This window comes from Schistocerca americana, chromosome 2 (assembly GCF_021461395.2).
Source record: "Schistocerca americana isolate TAMUIC-IGC-003095 chromosome 2, iqSchAmer2.1, whole genome shotgun sequence".
NCBI lineage: Eukaryota > Metazoa > Arthropoda > Insecta > Orthoptera > Acrididae > Schistocerca > Schistocerca americana.
Window position 1 is genome coordinate 1,009,015,752 of NC_060120.1, and position 27,394 is coordinate 1,009,043,145.

Genomic DNA, 27,394 nt, shown 5'->3' on the forward strand with positions numbered 1-27,394 from the left:
GTAACAGTTTTAAACACACATTCCGAAAGTTGGTTAATGGGCTCAGTATGGGTTGTGACCAGCTCTCGCAGCAGTACAGGCCTTACAAACGGAGGGGCATGCTGTGAATTATATCATGAATCTTACGCTAAAACAATAACGCCCATTCTTCCTGCAGCGCTGCTCGCAAGTCTTGGAGCGTGGTTGGTGGATGCTGACGTGATACAACCCATGTCCATAGAGCATGGCAGACGTCCTGTATGGTATTCAAATCGGTACAGTGAGGAGGCCATGCGTGCAGTGTCTTCCGTTTCCAAGAAAACATTAACCACGCGTTCTCTATGAGGTCGAGCATTGTCATCCAGCAATACGAAGTCTGGGCCCGCAGCGCCCTGCAACAACAGCACATGACGTCCCAAGATATCGTGAAGATACCTGACAGCAATGAAGCCTCGCCGATTTAACGGTAAAATTTCACGAAGAGGTGTTTCATTGATCAACATGATCGCTGCGCGCACCATTAGGGATCGTCCTCGATATCACTCTCTTTGCACATAGTTGGGTCTCGAAATTGTGTTCCACGTTCCCTCTTGATGCGAATCCGCCGAGAATCACTGTCCAGATCAAATCGGGACTCATCTGTGGAAGAACTTAGACCATCCAGGTGGCATGTTGAAGGCTCCACTCTAGACGTCCCTCCTGTGAAGATCCGTCAGAGGTTCACATACAGCAGGTGTCTGACAATAATGCCCCCTCTGCCGAAGCCTTCTGTACACCGTCTGCATCGCTACGATATGTCCTGCGGATGCTACAAGCTCAGATGCCCGTTATTGTGCCATACTAAGTCGGTACCATAGTACTCTTACAGCCAAATAACAGTTCTCTCTTTCTGATGTTACATGTGGTCGGCCTCGTCCTTGGGTCGTTGGGATACAGTTTCCATCCCTAGACACTGTCGGTACCATTCGGAAAACAACAGAACGACTCACATTAAGCCATCGGGCCACCTCAGCTTGCGACTGTCCTGCTTCCATTCTTCCCGTAGCCGTCCACCGCAGATACGTAGCCAGGGAGGCGTCTCCTGTGTGCCATACTGCACCGTAAGTAACTGTGTATCCAGTGATTGTGGTGAACACCTAACCCTTTGATATCTGCCCTGAATTCATCGTTGGTGTGGTTGTCCGTTGACCGGAATGCCATCTTCCTTGCAGGACACGATCGTACGGACATCTGTTGACGATTTGTATGGTTATATCTTGCATTAGACACAGGAAGGGGAAATAGTGACTTTCATTTTTGACACCAGTGTATATATACGAAAAGTTCTGTGAATCGTCTGTAATACACTCCTGGAAATTGAAATAAGAACACCGTGAATTCATTGTCCCAGGAAGGGGAAACTTTATTGACACATTCCTGGGGTCAGATACATCACATGATCACACTGACAGAACCACAGGCACATAGACACAGGCAACAGAGCATGCACAATGTCGGCACTAGTACAGTGTATATCCACCTTTCGCAGCATTGCAGGCTGCTATTCTCCCATGGAGACGATCGTAGAGATGCTGGATGTAGTCCTGTGGAACGGCTTGCCATGCCATTTCCACCTGGCGCCTCAGTTGGACCAGCGTTCGTGCTGGACGTGCAGACCGCGTGAGACGACGCTTCATCCAGTCCCAAACATGCTCAATGGGGGACAGATCCGGAGATCTTGCTGGCCAGGGTAGTTGACACCTTCTAGAGCACGTTGGGTGGCACGGGATACATGCGGACGTGCATTGTCCTGTTGGAACAGCAAGTTCCCTTGCCGGTCTAGGAATGGTAGAACGATGGGTTCGATGACGGTTTGGATGTACCGTGCACTATTCAGTGTCCCCTCGACGATCACCAGTGGTGTACGGCCAGTGTAGGAGATCGCTCCCCACACCATGATGCCGGGTGTTGGCCCTGTGTGCCTCGGTCGTATGCAGTCCTGATTGTGGCGCTCACCTGCACGGCGCCAAACACGCATACGACCATCATTGGCACCAAGGCAGAAGCGACTCTCATCGCTGAAGACGACACGTCTCCATTCGTCCCTCCATTCACGCCTGTCGCGACACCACTGGAGGCGGGCTGCACGATGTTGGGGCGTGAGCGGAAGACGGCCTAACGGTGTGCGGGACCGTAGCCCAGCTTCATGGAGACGGTTGCGAATGGTCCTCGCCGATACCCCAGGAGCAACAGTGTCCCTAATTTGCTGGGAAGTGGCGGTGCGGTCCCCTACGGCACTGCGTAGGATCCTACGGTCTTGGCGTGCATCCGTGCGTCGCTGCGGTCCGGTCCCAGGTCGACGGGCACGTGCACCTTCCGCCGACCACTGGCGACAACATCGATGTACTGTGGAGACCTCACGCCCCACGGTACGTCCACCCGGCCTCCCGCATGCCCACTATACGCCCTCGCTCAAAGTCCGTCAACTGCACATACGGTTCACGTCCACGCTGTCGCGGCATGCTACCAGTGTTAAAGACTGCGATGGAGCTCCGTATGCCACGGCAAACTGGCTGACACTGACGGCGGCGGTGCACAAATGCTGCGCAGCTAGCGCCATTCGACGGCCAACACCGCGGTTCCTGGTGTGTCCGCTGTGCCGTGCGTGTGATCATTGCTTGTACAGCCCTCTCGCAGTGTCCGGAGCAAATATGGTGGGTCTGACACACCGGTGTCAATGTGTTCTTTTTTCCATTTCCAAGAGTGTAATAAAGAAAATAAGAGTTACTAACAGAATAGCTTTACTGATCCCAAAAGTAATCAGCATTAGTCAGTGGCTACAATGCATTTGTGACTTCAGTTGCAAATCTGTTACAAACTGTCAGCCAGCGCTTCTTGTACAATAGCTCTAAGCACCTTTGTCACCCGTTGCTGGATATCAGCGTCAACATAGGAGAGGAGACCTGCTGCTACCAATACAATCCGGCAACAAAGCGACAGTCGTTGGCATCGTATTCATCGTCTTCCCCGACTCTCAAGAAAAGTCGGCAAAAAAATACAGGTTTGAGACGATGTCGATCGCTTTTCTCGACATCATGAATTTCTGTCTGAGGGAGGCGGAGAAGACGATGAACATTACGCCATTGACTGTTGCTTGTTCTCCGCATCATATTAGTAGCACCCGGTCTCGTCTTCTGTAATGAAGCGGATAACCAACAGTGAGTGACCACTGTGTTTCGCGGTTCCTCGAAAGTGTTTGCTGACAGTTTCCAACAGCTTCACAACCGACGTCAGAGATATGATGTAGCTAATGGTGATTACTTCCAGGGCCAATAAAGGTATTTTGTTGGTAACGCTTTTTCACTTTATTTTCTCAGAACATCTACTGAACTTATCAAATGCGCCTTTTTACACAGGGTTTTCATTTTAACTGAAGACATTGAAATACCTTGAGAACTACACATCAGATAACAAAAGTTATATGGTTCAAATGGCTCTGAGCACTATGGGACTCAACTGCTGTGGTTATCAGTCCCCTAGAACTTAGAACTACTTAAACCTAACTAACCTAAGGACATCACACACATCCATGCCCGAGGCAGGATTCGAACCTGCGACCGTAGCAGTCGCACGGTTCCGGACGGCGCGCCTAGAACCGCGAGACCACCGCGGCCGGCACAAAAGTTATAATTTCGATTTATTTGACATCCAACAATACCACACTCGAGCCTCCACCCCACACCGTGTGTTAGCGGCGGGGGTTAACTTTGAAATCTTCGAAGGGAACTCCTGTTTTCATTGCAGATTACGATTCTTCGGCATAATCTACAAACGTTTTGCCTGAAACATTTTCTTCGTTTTACCAAAGATGGCGATGCATTCAAGAAATAGAAATGGGTACACAGTCGTAATTTGCGACATGCTGTTTAATGTCCCTTGAATATCAAATGCCACGTGAGACCCTCACCTCCATGCTGCGATAGTAGGACAGGCCAGTATTTCATAGCTTCTAATTGGAAAGCCCATTCGGCACGTGGTATTCCTCCAGTATATTGAACGGGGGACTACTCGACGCTCCACTGTAGCCGTGTAGTTAACTACGTCGTATCATAACAGGCAATAGCCGGCCGGTGTGACCGAGCGGTTCTAGGCGCTTCAGTCTGGAACCGCGCGACCGATACGGTCGCAGGTTCGAATCCTTCCTCGGGCATGGATGTGTGTGATGTCCTTAGGTTAGTTAGGTTTAAGTGGTTGTAAGTTCATGAGGACTGATGACCTCAGATGTAAAGTCCCATAGTGCTCAGAGCCATTTGAACCATTTGAACAGGCAGTACACTGTGACCGGGGCTCACGTATTGCGCAGATACAGAACAGATAGCGGCTCTAAAAATTACAATACTTGTGTAGTATTTAATGCCTGCACACATACCACGCATCTGGAGAACAGACGTGTAAGTGGACTATGAATGCTGCAACCAAAGAAGAAAAAATTTTATATGCTATTTACCTACCCAATAACAAGGCGGATACTCCATAAACTCAGATTTTGTTCATCAAACGACAGTCCAAAGGCATATCAAACGTCTTGCGGGATTCACTGAACGGACTGTGAACATGCACAAGTGTACCGTCGCCAGTGCTTGCTGCAATGTATGGTTAACTTTTATGTTAGTTGATCTTGCATCAGTGACCTATTATTCAACCAGATTAGTATCTCCTTTAATTCATAAGGCCAGTAGAAGATTAAATTGAATCACGTATTAAAATTTTACTGGTATGAATCCGAGAAAGATAAATTTCTTTTGAGAAACCAACGTTTCATCTCCATCTGTGAAACGCATCTTTAATGGAAATCGTAGCTAGAATCGTAGCACTTGAAGGTTTCCTCCGTAAATTAAGAAGAAATGTTTGGTTTTGATCTATGAAATTAACTCGACGACGACATCATAACACGGAATATTTTAATAAATGTGTGTGGCATTTTACAGGTTTATTGCGTACATGAATTTGTTTTGTGTGTATGTTGTGGGAAATGTTATTAGTCTGTGGTCGAAAAATGTACCGTATCTCATTTAAAGAGACTTGAATGATTGTACATCTTCAGAATGGTGCGTACACCTGCCTTATAAAAGGTAATTCCTGTTGCTACAGTTAGCCCTGAGATCAAACGTGACCTGCGACTGTGGTTGGCGATGTTGGACCTCGAGAACCACGTCCTTCTTCTTGTCGCGGCCATCTTTGAGGTGAGTACTTCGTCTTCCAATATGTAAAGATGTTCACGGTCGTACGTTTACGGACCACGTGACAAACTAGAGAAATATACAATAGTTTACAACGATAAAATTTCTCTTCCAGTCAGGCAAGTGAAATTTGTGATTCAAGAATGTATTAAACTAGCAAATATCATATTATTTTAGTTTAAAAAACAGTTATTATTATTATTATTATTATACTGAAGTGCCAAAGAAACTGGTATAAGTATGCGATTCAAACAGGCAAAATACGGCGCTGTAGTCGGCAACACCTATATAAGGCTCCCCAGACATGAACATTATCGAGCTTATCTGGGATGTCTTGAACGTGCTGCTCAGACCCCCACGTACTATCGCGGATTTATGGACAGCCCTGCAGGATTCATGGTTTCAGTTCCCTCCACCACTACTTCAGACATTAGGCGAATGAGCCTCGGGCATGGATGTGTGTGATGTCCTTAGGTTAGTTAGGTTTAATTAGTTCTAAGTTCTAGGCGACTGATGACCTCAGCAGTTGAGTCGCATAGTGCTCAGAGCCATTTGAACCATTAGGCGAATGCATGCCACGTCTTGTTGCGGCACTTCGCCGTGCTCTCGGGGGTCCTACATGATATTAGGCAGGTGTACCAGTTTCTTTGACTCTTCAGTGTATAACTGGTTACACAAAAAAAAAAAAAAGTAAATAAACGGACAGGAAGAACGCACTGTAATAACTGGCGGCAGCATTATTAGCAAACAGTATCGTCATGTACTGCCCACTTCTATTACGCTTCTAGGCTAACAATTCTGGACGTTTGGGGTGTCGCTTTGTTCTGCTGGAATTACCAACTCCGTCGGAATGCACAATGGACATGAATGGATGCTGGTGATCAGACAAGGTGCTTACGTACGTGTCACCTGTGACAGTCATATCTAGATGTATTCAATATCACTTCAACTGCAAGCGCCTCCCACCATTACAGTGCCTCCACCAGTTTGAATAGTTCCGTGCTGACACGTAGGACCCATGGATTCGCGAGGTTGTCTCCATACCCGTACACGTCCATCCGCCCGATACAATTTGACACCAGATTCGTCGTCTAGGCAACACGTTTCCAGTAATCAATAGTCCATTATCGGTGCTGATGGGCCCAGGCGAGGCGTAAATCTTTGTTTTGTGCCATCATCCAGGGTACATGAATGGGTCTTCGGCTCTGAAAGCCCATATCGCTGAAGTTCCGCTGAATGGTCCAGCACTGAAAACTGCAACAAGTTGCGAAAAGGTTCCACTTCTGTCACGTTGAACGATTCTCTTCAGTTGTCGTTGCTCAAATTCTTGCAGGATCTTTTTGCGGCCGCAGAAAGGTCGGAGATTTGATGTTTTACCGAATTCCTGATATCCACGGTACACTCGTGAAATGGACGTACGAGAAGATTAGCACTTCATTGCTACCTCGGAGATGCTGTGTCCCATCGCTCTTGCCCTGACTATAACACCACGTTCAGACTCACTTAAATCTTGATAACCTGCCATTGTAGCAGCAGTAACGGATCTAAGAACTGCGCCAGACACTTTGTGTCTCATATAGGCGTTGTCGACGGCAGCGTTGTATTCTACATGTGTACATATCTCTGTATTTGAATACGCATGCCTATACCAGTTTTTTGACGCTTCAGTGTAGGTCTAGTATAATTTAGCTGGAACTGGTTACCAACTATCCGCGTGGCTTCCTGGGTCATTAATACAGCGTACAAGGGTTATGTAGTTAGTGCCAAAGCTCCCTCCTAACAGTTTTCGATGAGTTCTCTATTTTGTTTCACAAGCTAGCTCCTGGTGAAAAGTTAAAACAGTTCTGAGTGCAAGTTTATAATAGAAATTTCGCTATCGAAGAAGTTGCTAAGATTGTCATAGGATAAGGAAATACAGCGTAATACGGGCAGAGTTCCTGGTAAATGGAGACAGCATCCGAAAAACTTTTATATTAATTCTGTCATCAGCCCGCATCTCGTGGTCGTGCGGTAGCGTTCTCGCTTCCCACGCCCGGGTTCCCGGGTTCGATTCCCGGCGGGGTGAGGGATTTTCTCTGCCTCGTGATGGCTGAGTGTTGTGTGATGTCTTTAGGTTAGTTAGGTTTAAGTAGTTCTAAGTTATAGGGGACTGATGACCATAGATGTTAAGTCCCATAGTGCTCAGAGCCATTTGAACCAATTCTGTCATCATTACCAGGGTGTGGGCGTGTGTTTAAGAGTTGCAGTACTAATGGCAGCTCTGTTTCATTCGTTTTTTCTTCATTGGACAAACGGCCACAGTTTATGACACGGAAACATTTCGCTCTTGGAGCACAAAATTCTGTAAAAGTGTCCGACGGTTACGGTACATTACGTAATAGATTATGTTATGTGTAAGTACATACCCAGAGTAAGAGAATCAGATATAGCTGGTTGACTAAATAATATGGGATGTAAGATAACCGTAGCACACTATTCTATACATCGTGAGGAATCGAAAATGTACCACTGCAGAAGTTGTAACCTAGTGTTATCTAACAAGGTATGACTGTTTCGGGTCAAGTTAAGTGAATTCAGCCGTACAGGTGCTATGGTGTCCCTGACTCGTAGCTGATGAGCAACTTCGAGTTTACTAAAACGGAGCCACGACTACTGACTTCATCTGCTATTGACAACTTTGTATTTAAGATTTCTTTGCGGATGAGGTATTAGATGCTACTCAGAAAAATTTTCGTAGTAAGTAATACTGCGCAACGTAACCAAATATAGAAACTGGGGAAACGAAGAAGAAACATGTTTTGATTAGACATATCAAATAAACATCATCTTTCAGACTTCGTTGTAGTTCTTGTCTCCGTTGCAGGCAATGTCCTGACTAACTGACTGATCTCTCCCAGCCCATACCGCTAAGGATTGAAACTTGGAATTTGGAGGTGTGGATCTTACAGCATACGCGTCGTATAAGAAGTGATTTTTCGAAATTCCAACCCAAACGTGGTGAAATAGGAGATGAAGGTCATTTTCTTTTCTTTAAAATGTCGCTATTAAGGGATTTTGAGGCTTGACCTACGAACATTAGTGTTTGGTTTCTCGGTCAGAAATAACGAATTAGCCCTACGTGTTTCGGCATTTTTGGAAATTTAGCCACAAAGAGGATTAAATAGTGGGTGAAAATGTTTTGAAAATAAGTGATTACTAAAAACTACTGAAGGATTTCTAAGGCTAGATCTATGAAAACTGGTATTTGACTTCTTGTTTAGAAAAAAGAAACATGTTTTAAGAAGATATTTAGCTATATTAAAAAATTATATACCTAATTTTAAAAAATGGTGTTTCACTTCTCAGTTAGATGTAAAGAAATATTTGTTAGGGGATGAAGGTTGCTGTGGAAATATCTCCACAAGAACGAAAAATGGTTGATTAACAAAAACTTTGGCAGCTACCAGAATAGCTTTTTGGTCGGAAAAACATTCGGAAAAGACGATGCTTCTAGGCCATAATTAGCGTGAAAAGCTTAGAAGCTGTTTCAGTTATTGAACAACATAAAAATTCGATCAAAGGAAAAAAAAAGACAGAAAACTCCCAGCAAGCTATACAGTCTACGCGAGAGAAGCAGCGGAGGCTGAGCTAGCATTACATTGACGAATCGAGTAGCAACTTTGAACAGGAGTCTGGAAATGGAGTACTAGGAAACTAAGAAATTAAGTACATTAACAACATGTAAATACCATAAATTAAGAGTAAACACATAGAACCAACTGAAGAGTTCTTGTGCTGATGGTAGCTGATGACAGCGAATGGGTGATCAGCAAAACAATTGAAGAGAAGAGTAGTAAAATGTCTGGATAGGTTTTGCTAAGTTGATTAGAGATTTCAAACCGAAGATTGCAATATGTCTGAAAATGAAAGTGTGCAATTAGTGAGTAATACATTACTCTTTAATTTACGGCAGCGAGACATAGGTCATTAATACGAAAACTACACTCAAAAAAGTTTGGCATCAGCCCGGTTCCCAGACCTCCTGAAGATAGACGTTGACTGTTGATATTGTATCACAGAAACAGTCCCTTTGGCTGTTCACAGATGTCACTAAGCGCGCCCACAGATGTAAACAGTCATACAAGAGCAGTGCATTAGATCGAGGGGGTCCGACAACCGATCAGTTCCAGTCATTCCACCAGGAAGGAGGTACACAGCTTGTGTTGTCTGTAGTTCATCTATGCCTAGACGGTCAATACCGCGGTCCCATAGAGTCCGCATTGTTATTTTGTGCGAGGAAAGGCTCTCAACAAGGGAAGTGTCCAGGCGTCTTGGAGTGAACCAAAGCGATGTTGTTCGGACATGTGTGAGATACAGAGCGAGAGGAACTGTCGATGACATGCCTCGCTCAGGAGGCAAAAGGGCTACGACAGCAGTGGTTGACCACTACCTACGGATTATGATTCGGTGGAACACTGACAGCAACGCCATCATGTTGAGTAAAGCTTTCCTTCCAGCCACAGGACGTGTTACCACTCAAACTCTGCGCAGTAGGCTGTATGATGCGAAACGTCACTCCCAACGTCCATGGCGCGGTCAGTCTTAGCAACCACGATACCATGCAGCGCTGTACACATGGGCCCAACAACATGCCGAATGGACAGCTCAGGATTGGCATTACGTTCTCTTCACCGACGAGTGTCGCATATGCCTTCAACCAGACAATCATAGGAGACGTTTCTGGAGGCAACCCGGTCAGGCTGAACGCCTTGCACACACTGTCCAGCGAGTTCAGCAAGGTGTAGCTTCCCTGCTGTTTTGCGGTGGCATTATGTGGGGCCGGCGTACGCCGCTGGTGGTTATGGAAGGCGCCGTAACGGCTGTACGATACGTGAATGCCATCCTCCGACCGACAGTGCAACCATATGGGCATCATACTGGCGAGGCATTCGTTTTCAGTGACGACAATTCACGCCCCCGTCGTGCACATCTTGTGAATGACTTCCTTCCGGACCGAGCGAGGTGGCGCAGTGGTGAGACACTGGACTCGGATTCGGGAGGACGACGGTTCAATCCCGCGTCCGGCCATCCTGATTTAGGTTTTCCGTGATTTCCCTAAATCGCTCCAGGCAAATGCCGGGATGGTTCCTTTCAAAGGGCATGGCCGATTTCCTTCCCCGTCCTTCCCTAATCCGATGAGACCGATGACCTCGCTGTCTGGTCTCCTTCCCCGAAACAACCAACCAACAAACTTCCTTTATGATAACGACGTCGTTCGAACAGAGTGGCCAGTGTGTTCTCCAGACATGAACCCTATCGAACACGCCTGTAATAGATTGAAAAGATCTGTTTATGGACGACGTGACCCACCAACCACTTTTAGGGATCCACGCCGAATCGCTGTTGAGGACAACCCGACCAACAGTGCCTTGATGAACTTGTGGACAGTTCGCCACGACGAAAACAGGCGTACATCAATGCAAGAGGACGTGCTACTGGGTATTAGAGGTACCGTTGTGTACAGCAGTCTGCACCTCCATATCTGAAGGTCTTGGTGTATGGTGGTACAACATGCAAAGTGTGGGTTTCATTAGCAATAAAAAGGGCGAAAATAATGCTTGTGTTATCCCTATTCCAATTTTCTGTACAAGTTCCGAAAATCTCGGAACCGAGGTGACGCGAAACTTTTTTTGATGTGTATATTTAGAGTAAGAGGGATGTTTAGTGACGACAATTCACGCCCCCGTCGTGCACATCTTGTGAATGACTTCCTTCCGGACCGAGCGAGGTGGCGCAGTGGTGAGACACTGGACTCGGATTCGGGAGGACGACGGTTCAATCCCGCGTCCGGCCATCCTGATTTAGGTTTTCCGTGATTTCCCTAAATCGCTCCAGGCAAATGCCGGGATGGTTCCTTTCAAAGGGCATGGCCGATTTCCTTCCCCGTCCTTCCCTAATCCGATGAGACCGATGACCTCGCTGTCTGGTCTCCTTCCCCGAAACAACCAACCAACCAACTTCCTTTAGGATAACGACGTCGTTCGAACAGAGTGGCCAGTGTGTTCTCCAGACATGAACCCTATCGAACACGCCTGTAATAGATTGAAAAGGGCTGTTTATGGACGACGTGACCCACCAACCACTTTTAGGGATCCACGCCGAATCGCTGTTGAGGACAACCCGACCAACAGTGCCTTGATGAACTTGTGGACAGTTCGCCACGACGAAAACAGGCGTGCATCAATGCAAGAGGACGTGCTACTGGGTATTAGAGGTACCGTTGTGTACAGCAGTCTGCACCTCCATATCTGAAGGTCTTGGTGTATGGTGGTACAACATGCAAAGTGTGGGTTTCATTAGCAATAAAAAGGGCGAAAATAATGCTTGTGTTATCCCTATTCCAATTTTCTGTACAAGTTCCGAAAATCTCGGAACCGAGGTGACGCGAAACTTTTTTTGATGTGTATATTTAGAGTAAGAGGGATGTTTAGTGAACAATGGAGACATACGTTTAGGCATTTTTTAGGACAGATAAGATAAAATATCGATTTGGAAACAGACTGAAGTGTAATACGTAATTTGAGCTTTAGCCATGTAGGTGAATGGCACCTTGAGGAAGGAAAATTTTTGTTCGGTTCCAAGAGATAGGAAAAGATGAATCGACAGTCTGTTGGATATTGGGCGGGTGATACAGAAAAACAGGGGAGGGCCAGCATCAATGTGTATTTCTGAATGAATGCGTGAGAGCCGGCTGGGGTAGCCGAGCGGTTCTAGGCGCTACAGTCTGGAACCGCGCGACCACTACGGTCCGTAGGTTAGTTAGGTTTAAGTAGTTCTAGGGGACTGATGACCTCAGTAGTTAAGTCCCATTGTGCTCAGAACCATTTGAATCATTTGAATGCGTGAGAAAACGCGAAGAAGGCCATTAGCAGAGAGTGGAGGCCAAATGGCTGGTGAATATGACGCTGACGCTTTATATGACGTAACCTTGTTGCTTTGGTTGCCGCAGAGTCCGCCGCTGGTAGTGCCGTGGCTGATACTACATGGTATGCAGTCGCTGGTGGAGTTACTTTGGATGTTCAGCCATTTCAAGATCACGCAAGACTTACGGGCCAGCTTCATGCGGTTGATGGTCACAGGTAGGAACCACACTCCTCGATCGGTCTGCCAGACGACTGGAGTTTGAGTTCCGTTTTGTTGGCAAAAAAGTACACTACTAGCCATTAAATTAGGAACAGCATAATTATGTGTAGACCGTACATTGCTGAGAATATGTGAGTGAATCCGTAGGTGATTTTGGGAGTGTACTGGATACGAATTGTAGTATAGGGAACTTCAAACTCTAGCCGTGACGATGTCTCTAACATTACTGGTTTTCGGCTAGACCTGAGCTACACACAAGTACTCCACTACATGCCATTTCAACTCTACGCCAGAGTTCATGAATCGCTGGGTCTGCAGAGCGATGGAATGTAGGCCTGTCGGTCGATATGGGCAGGTGTTGGCGACAAATGAGAGATCTGGAGAGTGTGCTGGCCAGGGCAACACAAAACACTCTCTGCGCGAGTCAGATCAGGAAGACACCGGCAACATGAGATACTGCGCTGTCTTGATGTAAAATTACGTCACAGAAAGCTCGAAAACAGGGCACAGCCACAGGCCTTAACAAGGCACAAACCGGCTGCGTGAATCACAGTTTGATCTTTTTGTGTACCCTATGGTGCCGCACACCATCATGATAGGTGCGAGGTTCGTATGTTGATGACGGATGCAATCGGGCAACGAGTGTTCGCCTATGAGCCTCCTCATACCGATAAGCCATTGTAATGGCCTTCGCAGGACGGTGATTCGTCAGTATAGTCGATGTAATGCTATTACCGTGTTGTCACTGAGTGTTCCACTGTTGGCGTGTGCCTCTCTCTCTGCTGCTACGTCAACGGAAGCCTTATCAATGATCGCGATACATACAGTTCCAAATGGTCCAGACGACGCTCACTCTAAATTTCGATACCTACCTTGCTGAAAAGAAGCCCATTTCTTAGTCAAGGTACATGACGTGGCTGTACGATGCTCCACAGTGTCAAGGTTAACAGTATGGCTGTCCTTTCAGGTGATAGTTTCGTGGGTTGGGTGAGATTCCCCATGGCGTTGAGTATGGCCTTCCTGAACCCACCAGTTCCAAACTTGCTTGTGATATTTTATGCACTAGTGAACGCGCAATGAGAACACTGCCTAGGTAAACAATGTAGAACAAGTTTACTGAATGTGCAAAAACACAAGCCCCCTTCATGGAGTTTTAAGTCCATCCAAATGAATGTTTGTTTGGTACTTTTAAGTCCCAACAATGGAACACAAATAATGACCATGTGGCCAAAGGCCAAAAAGAGTTGAAAAAAGGTTAGAGCGGAGATTCACTTGGAATGTTCATGCGTTGTTAACGCGTAGCAAAAGCCTTAAAAAAAATTTAAGAAACTGCCCAAAGCTCGGTGGACATTATAATATAAGAACTGAACGGCGACTATCCGATGATGCTTCCTAGTGAGAGCCCTGATAGATGGGCTGTGGATTCAGCCGTCGCCTGGCCCGGAGGACTTGAAGGAATGACTGGTTCGATAGCCGAGACCAAAGCGCCAGTCCGTGGCTGTGCTCCAGCGTAAAGCCGTCGGCACACGGACCGTGAATCCGAACGTTGAGCGTTGAGCGTGCCGATTTTCTGACGTCATGGCGTGGAACAGCAACCTCGGGAGTCTTTCCGAACGTGCAGAGCAATATCTGGCATGTCAGATGTTCTGAGCGTGCGTCTGAGCGTTGACCAATGAGATGGCACAACGCCACCAACTTCACACGCACGCCGTCTCCCTTCAGTACAGAGTTGATAGGCGCCATATTGGCATTCATTTCAAGTCTATATGTATATATGCCGTTTCTGAGCACCAGCAAATTGAGAATCACTGGAAAAGATGTTGTTAGTTGTGTGATTCGTTCCAATAAAATAATAAGAAACATGATATTCGTGGCAAAAGAATTACTGTAAATTGCGTATTATGAGAGCAGGCTATTTGAAGGCAGTGACACACTGAAGATCCACCCAAAACCTATTGTTCTTGGCACAGTTTGTTATAATTAAATTTCAATTAGTAACATAATTATCTACGATTAACGTTTTCAGGAAGGGGTAACATAATATGATTAACTACAACAAGCATGTTGCTGATTTAGCAATATGGGTAGCGTCCCTGTCCGAAAATGAGGCAGTAGTTCGCGTCTTAACACTTCCAAATTTTTTTCCTAACATTCACGTTTTTATTAGGTTCTGACACTTTATTATTAGTTTAATATAAGTGTATGCTACAATATTTTATGTTATGTAAATATTAGTTCACCTTTTTTGAGGGGTGACTTTGTTCGATTGGCTTAATCTACAGGACAGCTTGCGCTACTTGTGTAAAGACATTTTGCTTCTGTTTATTTTACGCTTCGTAATTCACATGTTGCAAAGATTCTGCTACTGGGTCGGAACAGTGATCAAGTAAGACTGACCTTGGGGTTTTACTAAAATATGGGAATGATGAAATAATGTTTATCTTATGCGGAGAAGTATTCCAGATTTGTACCGCACTGTTTGTAATGGAACTTTTATAAGCCTGTGTCCTTATTGATTGGACGTGGTACTTTACTTTTCGTGGACGATGGAGGAAATGTATTTTAATAGAGATACCGTGGTAATTTTACGCTCGCCCGTTGAGTAAAGAGTGTGATTTACGAACTAGAAACATCCCTCAAACTGCCGCTGGAGTGCGTTGCGATCGCGTATACCACGTTGGGGCCCACGTACCTTATGCACAAGTCGCATCGTTCCTGAGCGTTCAGCAGCACGTCGAACTTGGCACGCTCAACGTTAACGTTCGACAGCACGGCCTGTGTGCTGACGGCTTAAGCACTGACGCTGCTTACGGGTACGACACGTACCGCTAGCGGGCACGCGAGATCACGTGCGATAGTAAAGCGGACGACCATTGTGCCGTGGTCGTGGAGGTGCGCTGTCTTGACAGCTGATCTGACGCCTCTGCTGGCTGCTGCCAGAGACTCCGTGGACCATAACTGGGTGTGTTGTTTTTTTTTCGGAATGTTTATCAACATACAAGACGAGCGCGGATCGATGCTTGGTTTGCGGACGCTTGTATCCGTTATGATAGACGGTATTCTTAGCATTGGCCCCTTCGAGACCCGAGAGTGTTGTAGATTTATTGTCTTGTAGCAGGGACACAGCCAGGAACGATTCTAGAAGTCGATCAAGAATGGGGGGGGGGGGGGGGGAGGGGCTAATAGGGGTGGGGGTTGGGGGTGGAGTGGGTTTTGGGGAATGGATTATGGCTTAAAAAAAGGATAGTTGGGGTCCTCTGCCGACAAATTGGTAAAATTTGGTGTTGCTTATAGTAGTTTTTGGTAACTCTTTCGGAGTTAAGGTTAAAAAAGTGTATTAACAAATAATGAGACGCCAATTTTATTTGTTGGTTTAGGTAGTAAGCTACTCGTATTTTCCGCTCTTACTCTTTTGTTAAAATGTGTTTGGAAAACATTGCAACCTATGTTGTTACATAACTATAAAAGAATGATTGAATCTCTTGAGGTAATAAATTCGCTGATTTCTGTAAAGTCATTTTATCCAGTTTAAGATAATAGTCCATGGGTTGACAGGGTATAGCCCCCCTAGACTCCCCCCCCCCCTCCTCGCATCCCATTGCCACCGCCCCTGGACACAGCAATGGGATCAGGAACAAGGCGAATAGCGATAATGAGGAACAGCAAACAGCAGTCTCGATTCCATTCGATCCTGATGCCACCGAATTTCGATATGGGATAGCAGATGTCTAGTGCGTCTTACACGACGCATAACGAAACCTCTTACACAAGCAAACAACATTGAGATGGGATTTTTGCATGAAGGACCCAGTAGGTGTTGAACATGCATGGCATTACTCCTACTGAAATGTGCGACTGCACTGAAATGCTTATCATTCGCATTTCAAAGTTTGTAGTACAGTGTGCGCCAATTAGACTTTTGTTGTGTCCAATCTTTATGACGTTCTAATTTTTCCGTTCAGCAGCTTGTTTTGAACCGTTATGTGACTAAACTACTGGTTAGTGTTATCCAACGCATCGACACTGACACTTCTACAATTATACACATTGGAGAAACGCCTCCATCGGGTACACGTGAGGCGTCCCAAAGCCTTACTGTCGAATGTATGGTGGTGGTAGAGGATATGATCACTTAGTAATTTTGAAAGCCTTCGCTAGTGCTAGTTCTTCGCTACTTAAATCCGCCTGGGTGGTAACGTGCTCGCCTCCCATGCAAGTGGACCCGGGTTCGATTCCCGGCCGGGTTGGAGATTTTGTCGGACTGGGTGTTGTGTTGTTCTCATCATCGTTTCATCCTCATTACCGGCGCGCCAGTCGCCCAATGTGGCGTCGAATACAAAAAGACTTGCACTTGGTGGCCGAACTTTCCCGAATAAGGGCCTCCTGGCCAACGATCCAATACGCTCATTTCCATTTTTGCTACTTAAGGGCGCATATACACAATGTGATCCGATGTGATAGTGAAGTGGAAACGTGAAAGGACACGTACAGCACAAAAGCGTACAGGCCGACCTTGTGTGTTGACTCACAAAGACCTTCGTCTGTTGAAGAGGGTCGTAATGTGCAATAGGCAGACATCTATCCAGACCATCACACAGGAATTCCAAACTGCATCAGGATACACTGCAAGTACTCTGAAAGTTGGGAGGGAGGTAAGAAAACTTGGATCTCATGGTCGAGCAGGTGCTCATACGCCACACATCCCGCCGGTAAATGCCAAATGACGCCTCGCTTGGTGTAAGGAGCGTAAACATTGGACGATTCAACAGTGGAAAGAGGTTGTGTGGTGTGACGAATGACTGTACACAATGTGGCGATCCGATGTCACGGTGTGCGTATGGCGAATGCCCGGCGATCGTGTGTACTGCCAACAGTAAAATTCGGAGGCGATGTTGTTGTGGTGTGGTCGTGTGTTTCATGGAGGGGGCTTGCACCCCTTGTTGTTTTGCCTGGCACTATCAAAGCACAACCCCACATTGATGTGTTAAGCACATTCTTGCTTCCCACTGTTGAAGAGCAATTCGGAGATGGCGATTGCATCTCTCAGCATGATCGAACACCTGTTCAAAATGCACGGCTTGTGGCGGAGTGATTACACGACAATAACATCCGTGTAATGGACTAGCCTGCACAGAGTCCTGACCTGAATCCTACAGAACACCTTTGGGAAGTTTTGGAGCGCCGACTTCGTGCCGAGCGTCACTGACCGACATCGATACCTCTCCTCAGTGCAGCACTCCTTGAAGAATGGGCTGCCATTCCCCAAGAAACCTTCCGGCACCTGACTGAACGTATGCGTGCGAGAGAGGAAGCTGTCATCAAGGATAAAGATGGACAAACGCCATATTTAATTCCAGCATTACCGATGGAGCGCGCTACGAACTGGTAAGTCATTTTCAACCAGGTGTCCGGATATTTTTGATCGCATAGTGTAATTCTGTAGGGTCGTTAATACATACAGAAGAAACAGAGGACAATATTTTACTGGCAGTTGGTGACACTGGATTTGACAGAAGCGACTTATACAATCATTAACGACTGAAGCAGAAAATAAGTAAACCTTACATAGGATTTTCAGAGGAATAAGTCTGTGGCAGTTTTATGTCAGGGGGCTCAGTGGATGATGATACTATTGCCGTGAGATAGAGGAAACTAGTAAGGCAGAGAGAAACTGTGGCGGGCAACTGTAGCAGAGAGGTAGTGAAATATACCACTGCGTATTAGCGACGTTGGTTGTTAGACGTATGCAGAATTAATAATGAGGCATAGTATTCGACCGGCAAAGGCCCTGCCGCAGTGGATACACCATTTCCCGTCAGATCATCGAAGGTAAGTGCTGTCGGATGTGTCCCACGCTTGGATGGGTGACCATCCGGGCCGCCATACGCTGTTGCCGTTTTTCGGGGCGCAGTTAGCCTCGTGATGCCAATTGAGGAGCTACTCAACCGAATAGTAGCGGCTCCGGTCAAAGACAACCATCTTAACGACAGGGAGAGCTTTGTGTTGACCACACGCCCCTCCTATCCGCATCCTCAGCTGAGGATGACACGGCGGTCGGATGGTCCCGATGGGCCACTTGTGGCCTCAAAACGGAGTGCACAGTATCGAGCCCTTTACCCTAGTGAGACAATACCCTCCAGCCTTTCCCTGTGGCTTCATTCAGTTGTTTAGATATTTAATTATATTCCTTTTTGTGTTCACTTGTCTAATTGGCGACGCCATTGTTATCCTTTCAGTTCATCTCTTTTTCTCTTTTTTACTAGGACTATGATTACTCACTTTTTCATGCCCTGCATTTCATGGCTCATGTCTTATAGACGCTCAGCTCTGTCGACATTGCAATTTTAAGTCTGTCTTTGTGTCACTGAGTTTTACGGGTAAGGAAAAGTTTAAAAATTCGTTGGAATGTTTGTCTATAAAAGAAATTTGTTTTGAAAATTTACTGTTTCGTTACTCATATTGTTTATTATCGTTTCCGTTACTTAGATTGCTTGCCAACCTAATATTCAATAAACAGAAGGATCTTTTCTTTTCCAGGAACGACTGTCTACGATTTCCTTCAGGTATTATCTTACTGCTTAAAGAAACTATCATTCTGTTAAAATCGAAGAAACACTAGCTCACCTGTTGAGGAAGTGCTGCAATAATAGTGCTCAGACGCCACAGCGTTCTTCGTTAATTATTTGTGAAGTTCGCAATCTGTGAAAATCGTGCCGTTTAGATAAAGACGACCTGCTTGCGCTCCTAAAAGGAGGATGCATTAGCAGCTTTCAGAGTATTTAATATTTATTCCCATTTTTGTCGTGTATGTGCAACAGATGCATACATATGAACTGTGTTACAACAAGTAGTGAGAATGTGCAACAATGTGCAAGACTCAGACGCTACAGCGTTATCGAAAAACTATTTAGAATTATACAGCCTGTGAGAAATCTTCTAGTACAACTGTCAAGAAGCATGCTTGCACATCCGAAACGGAGAGTGCATAAGCAGCTTTCAGAAAGTTTAGTTAGTATTATTCTTATGTTGTTCTTATAAAACTTATTATTTATTTATAATTAATAATAAATATTCTTTATGTGTACCGGTACTTTCATTTTAATTATTGGTTTAGTTATTGGTTTTAGTTGGTGTAGCTTAGTTCCTTTTATGTTTACTCTCCTGAAAACTTGGAAAATATAAATATTTCGTTTTAAATACCACAGGAGAGCAAGAGATGTATTGCGCAGCGGCGATCTCGTGGAAATTCCTCGCCACTATCTGCTCCTCCTCATATCTCTGAAACGTTTACTCGCTACGCAGATCGTTCGGCACAACTGTGTGCTATGTTGTTTGATTAGTCTGGATGATAGGTCCATTTAGGAAGTCAAATTTTATTAATTGGGAGATAATCTCTCGACGAATTATGACCATAGAAAATGCAAGTTCGCACTATTGTTGCGAACTTCATCTCCGAGCGACCCACTTCTCGTATTATCTGTACCGTGATAATTAACTAATTTCAGTATGGAGATATAGACATACACACCTAAATACTTGATGTTAGTTATTCGATTTTATTTTGAGCAAAAAACTATTTGAAGATTTACTATATACCGTAAGGCGCCTCATAACAATACAATCTCTCCCCTCCTCTCACATATCCGATCTCTCCATTTTCTTCACTGTAATGGTCTTTTATTTACACCAACCCTAGTTTTCGATACCGTACATTAATGGATATTTTTCTACGTAATGTCTCATATTTTTCACTCTATTCAAATTTGGTTTCATTTTTATATGTATGTACGTCGATATTTTGAGATGTTGAAATCGATATAATATCTACTGTGAATATCTTTGTACTTTTTGTTATCTTTGATTCTTTTTTGTGACTTTTGGCGCGGAAGCGTACAGAGTAGTCAAGTTTTTGTGTTAAATATGAACAGTCTTGACTTTGTGTTTTAAATGAAAAGATGAGTCTGAGTTGTGGGAGAAATACTACTTAACTTTTTGTGCCTCCTGCGTGCAAGTACATTGACAGTCTATTAGTACTCACATAACACAGGCTATGTAAAGTCTTCCCATTACTCAGTACTGATGCTGTTGAAGACTGCGACCGAAATGGGCCGACCAGCGATGGGTGGATGGTTAAATCAGCGTTGATTGTAGGCGCTGAACTCTGTCTTCCTGGCGGTGCGGTGTTGCCCGCTCTTTTCATTGGCGCGCTTGTCAGCGCCTTATTGATGCCGTTTAGCGACACTCCGATGGTCAGTGTGCTGTCGGTACTTTAGGACTACAAATTTGTCCCCTTCCCTCCAACTACACCCCGCCACAAAATGGTACACCTTTGTCATGTACGAAGCGATCTTAAGACAAGGGGAAGGCAGGAAGCTGGGTGACGGCGAAAGCTGAGAGCCGCTACTGGGACAGACGCCGAGCCCCCGGCCGCGTCCCGCCATCCGTCTTGCCCTCCGGGTTGAACGTCGATCGGAGAAACCCGGAAAGGCGCCCACCCTCTTCCTGAGCGGGCTCGACGAAAAACGGAGATGTGGGGGGGGGGGGGGGGGGCGTAACCTCCCCCTCACTTATGGACCTTAATGGCAGTGAAAAATTAAACCGCGTGCTCCTAATGGAAATTTGGGAAAAGCAATCGTCAACGAAGTTAATTTGTCGGTAAAGAGGGAGGAAAGGGTTACATCTAAATGAAAGGAAAAATGCAAATGAAATCGGTGAAAATTAAAAAAAAATGGTTCAAATGGCTCTGAGCACTATGGGACTCAACTGCTGTGGTCATAAGTCCCCTAGAACTTAGAACTACTTAAACCTAACTAACCTAAGGACACCACACACATCCATGCCCGAGGCAGGATTCGAACCTGCGACCGTAGCGGTCGTGCTGTTCCAGACTGTAGCGCCTTTAACCGCTCGGCCACTCCGGCCGGCGGTGAAAATTAATTTTGAAAAAGTGTAAAGTTAATAAAGAAACTAAATGTGCGGTCGTTACGTCAACAATTAATTGGCGTTAATTAGATTTTTGAGATTTGGGGAAAATTACGGTCGCCAGTCCTATGGACAACTACTATAATAACTGAAAAAGAAAGGTTGTTGCACATATAATTAGCACTAAACACGTGGCAACTGAAGGTTGACACGTGTTGTGTGAAAACTGAATATTTGTCAGAAGTAATAAATTTCGCTACACTCTGACTTAATTTAGTAAAAGAACTAATAAAACCGGAAAATTGGAAGTTAATTAAGTGACTGAATTTAATAGTGAACTTTGTTTCTGAAGCACTACGAAATTCATTAAAATAAGGTTAGTCTTGGGCTACCTCAACAATCATTTCAAAAGCTACTTGATCTACGCAATTTAGAAATAAGAGATTTAACTTTGAACTTGAATTAAATGATTTTTAAGAATTAACAATAGTAAAATTTAGTACGTACCAAGCTGAGCTGCAGTCACATGTAAGCTAAAATATCGTAACAAAACTCATACTCTTAATTTGTGGTTGTGTAATCTAAATATTGTAGCCAGCTATGGATACTTTAACTGAACTTTGAAATTAAAGCAGTGAAATGGAATGATATTACCTTAATGCTGACGTATGAATTTCAACGACACTTGGGATCATTCTGGAAATGGAAGGGACCCTGCTTGGTAACGCAATTGGGACAATGAACAACAAAGTTTCATTCTAAGTTGCTGTATATTTGGGATGCAACAGTTTGAAAAGCTGAGGTCGGCCATACAGTTCTAAAACTTTACGTGCTTTTAGTCTTCCTTGTCGGTTGATTGAAGGTTTGAAGTCGCCGATCGAGGAGGTGGCGACAGTCACTCATTGTCGGCCGTCTCTGTTGGGGAAGCTGGATGTTGGCGCGCCTTCTTCTCGACACGGTCACCAGGCGAAACGGGCTCTTGATGTGCGCCAGCTAATGCTTCCCGTCCGCGACACTGTGTCAGAAACAATCATAGCAAGTCGAGCGCAATTACATGCTGCCAAACCCCAAAAGCGCGGCAACTCGCGGGAGCGTCGCACAACACGCTTGCTCCACCGCCCTACTCCAGCCCGACTCTGCTCTGCCCGCGCTCCACGCGGCAGAGTTAACACTACCAAAGATCCTAAACGCTTTGGTTCTCCACATGACCTATCGATGTAATCCGTTCGATAGCATAGTTTTCCCTAGGCAAGACCCAGCGTAAAAATACGAGTAGTATTTACAAAACAAACCAATTATACATCGACATAAATGCATAAGACAGTAAAACAATTACAATATATAAAGACACAGAAATGTCATATCTTCAGGTAACAAAATAAGGGAAAAAATGTATATTACAATAGATGGAAATACGAGGATGTGCATTTCCGGCGTTACAGGGGTGGGGGTGGGGGGTGGGGGTGGGGGCTGATAACAGTGGCGGCGATGACGACGACAACGTCGGCGCCATGTCCACGGCGGGCGCTGGAACAATCGGTGAGAAGTTGAGCTGCTGTAGTGGCGAAGGCGATGACTCCTGCTCCATCTGTCGAAGAATCACGTAAGCGACAACCACGAATCTGGTTCTGATGGCGGCGCAGCAGCCCAGCAAGACCTTGAATGAAATACATGCAAGCGGCCAAATTTCGAAAAGCCGTTCCCCTTCCAGCGTCTGGTGCGACAAAAAACTCTGAAAAGGTTTGAATCATTAGGCCGAAAGCGATACTTGCGGGAGGTACCGTTTGCGGCGGCGGGTGCAGCAGCTGGAGCAGCCTGCGGTGGCGTCGGCCGTGTAGGAGCTCGGCAGGCGACGGACCGCTGTGGGACTGGGAGCGGTACGTCGTGAGGAAGACCTGCAGCTCCTGCTCCCGTGTGTGGGAGGCGCGTAGTTCGGTCACCTGTTGCCTGAACGTACGCACAAATCGTTTAGCTTCTCCGTTCGACTGCGACTGAGGATGAAACGGGAGCACTGGTTAGATGAATAATACCATTGGCTGTGCAAAAGTGTTCAAAGTCCTGAGACGTAAACTGTGGTCCGCTTTCCGTAACCAACACTTCAGGCAAGCCATCCAAGCTAAAAATTAGACGACAAAGCCTGAATGGTACTACGGAACGTAGTCGAGTTCATGGGCACTGCAAACGGATATTTGCTAAAACAATCTGCAGTACTGAGCCATATCTGTAACTTTTCCTTTAGGAGTGGTCGGTTTCCAGACCGATTAAAGTACTCGGTAGTGAAGCCACTTTATAAAAAGGGAGACAGGGATAATATTGACAATTATAGACCTATTTCTATGCCATCGGTGTTTGCTAAAGTTATCGAGAAGGTTGTATATACAATGTTACTGGAGCTTTTAAATTCACATAATTTGCTGTCAAATGTTCAGTTTGGTTTTAGAAATGGCTTAAAAACTGAAAATGCTATGTTCTCTCTTCTCTGTGAGGTTTTGGACGGATTAAATAAAAGGCTGCGAACGCTAGGTGTTTTCTTTGATTTAACGAAGGCTTTTGACTGTGTTGACCACAAAATATCACTGCAGAAGTTGGATCATTATGGAGTAAGGGGAGTAGCTTACAATTGGTTCGCCTCTTACTTTAAGAACAGAAAGCAGAAGGTAATTCTCTGCAATATTGAGAGTGGTAATGATGTTCAGTCCCAATGAGGCACTGTTAAGTGGGACATTCCCCAAGGGTCGTTGCTGGGGCCACTGCCGATTCTTATTTATATAAATGATATTCCTTCTAGCATTACAGATGATTCAAAAATATTTCTGTTTGCTGATGACACCAGCTTGGTAGTGAAGGATCTTGTGTGTAATATTGAAACAGTATCAAATAATGTAGTTCATGAAATAAGTTCGTGGCTTGTGGAAAATAATTTGATGTTAAATCACAGTAAGACTCAGTTTTTACAGTTTCTAACTCACAATTGAACAAGAACCGATATTTTGATCACACAGAATGGGCATATCATAAGCGAGACGGAACAGTTCAAGTTCCTAGGCATTCGGATAGGTAGTAAGCTGTTGTGGAAAGCTCATGTCCAGGATCCTGCTCAGAAACTAAATGCTGCTTTATTTACCATTAGAACAGTATCTGAAATAAGTGACACTTCAACACGAAAAGTAGTCTACTTCGCATATTTTCATACGCTTATGTCGTATGGTATTATTTTTTGGGGTAATTCTTCTGACTCAAAAAGGGTATATTTGGCTCAAAAACGGGCTGTTCGAGCTATATGTGGTGTAAGTTCGAGAACCTCTTGTCGACCACTATTCAATAGTCTGGGAATTCTGACATTGCCCTCACAGTATATATTTTCTTTAATGTCGTTTGTTGTTAGCAATATTAGCCTATTTCCAAGAGTTAGCAGCTTTCACTCAGTTAATACTAGGCAGAAATCCAATCTGCATGTGGAATGCACTCCCTTGACTCTTGTGCAGAAAGGAGTGCAGTATTCTGCTGCATCCATTTTCAATAAGCTACCACAAGAACACAAAAATATTAGCAGTAGCCCAAACTCTTTTAAGTCTAAACTGAAGAGTTTCCTTATGGCTCACTCCTTCGATTCTGTCGAGGAGCTCCTGGAAGAGCTAAAAAATTAAGCAAATTCCAGTGTTACATTGTTGAGTTTCTTTATATCGTGTTATAATTTCATGTATTGACTCGTTCCATGACCATGGAGACTTCACCTTAATTTGGTCCCACGGAACAATAAATAAATAAATAAAACCGGCGAGTGATCCAGAAGGGCCAACAAAGTCAATACGCACGCGTTGCCACGGTGACTGAGACTTTGGCAAAACCGAAAACGTTTTCGACAGGGCCGATAGAGTCTCAGCGCAAGCGTGACGCTGTGACATCACCTGTTCAATGTGGGCGTCTATATCGGGCCAAGTACAGTGCCGACGCACTAACTGTTTTGTGCGTACATTTCGCCAATGTCCTTTGTGGAGCAATCCCAACACATCTTTTTGCAACACTTTAGGAACAAGCACACACGATTGTGCAGAATCGCTTTGCAATGAAACCTCATCATGGTGGATGAAAAGGATGTGCCCATGAGCAAAATATCAGCGAAGAAAAGAATTTTGAATATTTTTCACTGAACGAGGCCAAGCAGTAATGATGTAGTGCAAGAAAAGCTTCAAGTCAGGGGCTTCTCCTGTGGCCTGTACACGTTTGCTACAGTTCGGTGGAAAAGCCTGTAAGAGTTGAGTGTCCGTGTCCTGCACATCGATCTGACAACAAGATGCGGCATTACGTTTTAATTCAGAAACAGGACCAATAGGAAGGCGAGAAAGGGCGTCAGTATTTGCATTTTGCATGCTTCGCTGTGGCCTATACAATATTTCGTACTAACAGTGTGACAATAACGAAGTCCAACTTCGCACCTTCTGAGACGTGCACAATGGAACAGGATTACAGAAGTATCCCATTCCATCCATATTACAGAAGTGTCCCATTCCATCCATCTGCTTCGACACATGACGTCACTAATATGACCAAAATGGCTATTCTCAGAGTCTCCAATATTACGCCTATGAGGTCACTACGTACAAACGGCAACAAACACAAAAATACAAATAAATAAGACAGTAACATCTAGCCGGCCGATGTGGCCGAGCGCTTATAGGCGCTTCAGTCTGGAATCGCGCGACCGCTACGGTCGCAGGTTCGAATCTTGCCTCGAGCATGGATGTGTGTGATGTACTTAGGTTAGTTAGGTTTAAGCAGTTCTAAGTTCTAGGTTGGTTGGTTGGTTGTTTTGGGGAAGGAGACCAGACAGCGTGGTCATCGGTCTCATCGGATTAGGGAAGGATGGGGAAGGAAGTCGGCCGTGCCCTTTCAGAGGAACCATCCCGGCATTTGCCTGGAAAGATTTAGGGAAATCACGGAAAACCTAAATCAGGATGGCCGGACGCGGGATTGAAGTTCTAGGGGACTGATGACCTCAGATGTCATAGTACTCAGAGCCATTTGAACCATTTGAATAACATGTACTTCGAAAAATACAATCAAACTAACAGTATAACCGCGGGTATTGGAGTTTTAGGGTGGCGACAACCTAACTAAACAGTAAAACAAACACACCGGGAACCCAAGCACACAAAATCACCAACAAAAAATGAAATAACATTCCGCTACATCAACAAAATCCACAGGCATCGGAAACTTCTCTTGACCTGTGCACCGCAACCGAAACTGTGGATACAACCAAAACTACGAAGATGGGAACCGGACATTTCCTTTGACCTGTACAGGTCAATCACAGCCGACGATACCAAAACACTAATACTTACAACTAAAACTACGAAAACTGGAATCGTACATTTCCCTTGACCACAACAATCCATACAGCTACGAAAAATGAAACCAAAACCTCAACAGCTCAAAAACCCAAAAAATCAAGCATCCCTACATGAATAAAACACAATCAATACACCATGAATACACAAAGCATCACAACTCGAGAAAAATAGAGCCAAAGAACTATTAATTTCCACCAACAAATTCCGGAGTTGCAAACTAGGTCAGCAACCTTACCCCCTCCCCCACCCCCGTCCACACCACACACAGGGAAATACAAGCAGTAAAACCTCGCAAACTACCCACAACCTACGAACCCCAAACCACCTATGTCATCCCCCCTAAACAAAAAACCGCCAACAAATTACAACCACAAAATAAACGAAACTCAATCACACCTTACAAATCCATAACAATTGCAAGAAAAAATATAATCATGAAACAGTCCTTCCCACCCACAACTCACCCACCTAAATTCACAACCATTACCGACAACCCGCCCCTCCCTCCACTCGCACATACCAAACCTCCTCAACTAACTACCCTCATGCTGTACATCTTACCACAGCTCTCAGAAAAACACTAATAATACAATAATCCCCAACGACACTCTTCCGCCGATGATCGTAGCAGCTTTGCGGCTGCGGCTGCGGCTGCGGCTGCGGCTGCGGCTGCCCCCGTCGGAGGTTCGAATCCTCCCTCGGGCATGGGTCTAAGTTACATTAAGTAGTGTGTAAGCCTGGGGACCGATCACCTCAGCATTTAAGTCCCCACAGGAACTTACCACAAATTTAGGACGC